Below are 1,118 nucleotides of genomic sequence, written 5' to 3' on the forward strand. Positions count from 1 at the left end.
TGCATTTGGTGTTTTTATTATTATGTGACAGGAGGAATTTCTTTTCTGGTCCAGTCTATTTGGAGTTCCCTATGCTTCTTGTATGTTCATGGACATCTCTTACTTTAGTTTAAGGAAGTTTTCTTCTATAATTTTGTTGAAGATATTTACTGGCCCATTACCTTGGGAGTCTTCACTCTCTTCTATACCTATTATCCTTAGGATTGCTCTTCTCATTGTGTGCTGGATTTCCTGGATGTTCTGGATTAGGAACTTTTTGCTTTTTGCGTTTCCTTTGACTGTTGTGTCAATGTTTTCTATGGTGTCTTCTGCCCCTGAAATTCTCTCTTCTATCTCTTGTATTCTGTTGGTGATGCTTGCATCTATGGCTCCTGATCTCTTTCCTAGATTTTCTATCTCCAGGGTTGTCTCTCTTTCTGATTTCTTTGTTGTTCCTATTTCCATTTTTAGATTCTGGATGGTTTTGCTCATTTCTTTCACCTGTTTGTGTTTTCCTGTACTTCTTTAAGGAATTCTTGTGTTTCCTCTTGAAGGGCTTCTAGCTGTTTACCTGTATTCTCCTGTATTTCTTTGAGGGTGCTATTTATGTCTTTCTTAAAGTCCTGTATCATCATCATGAGAAGTGATTTTATATCTGAATCTTGCTTTTCCAGTGTGATGGTGTGTCCAGGACTTGCTATGGATGGAGTATTGGGTTCTGATGATGCCAAGTAATCTTTGTTTGCGTTGGTTATATTTTTATGCTTGCCTCCTGCCATCTGGTTATCTCTAGTGCTACCTGCCCTTGTTAAATCTGACTGGAGCCTGTCCTTCCTGTGATCCTTGTTGTTTCAGAACTCATCAGAGTCAAGCTGTCTCTGTGATCCTGTGATTCTCTGATCCTGTGATCCTGGGCTTGTTAGAGCACCTGAGAGTGGAGCTTCCTCTGGGTGTTTTGGGACTAGCTATGGAGCTTGCACCCAAAGTCTTCTCAGGGCACCTGCTGGCCCAGACAGACAGGAAGGAACCTCAGCCACTGGGCCGACAGAGTTCCTGTATGCCTGGTCCCACAGGTCCCAGTTACTCCCGGTGTTGGGACAGATGTTGTATCCTCCTCACCTCTGATCCTGGGCTTGTTA

The sequence above is a fragment of the Mastomys coucha genome, unplaced genomic scaffold (assembly GCF_008632895.1).
Source record: "Mastomys coucha isolate ucsf_1 unplaced genomic scaffold, UCSF_Mcou_1 pScaffold13, whole genome shotgun sequence".
NCBI lineage: Eukaryota > Metazoa > Chordata > Mammalia > Rodentia > Muridae > Mastomys > Mastomys coucha.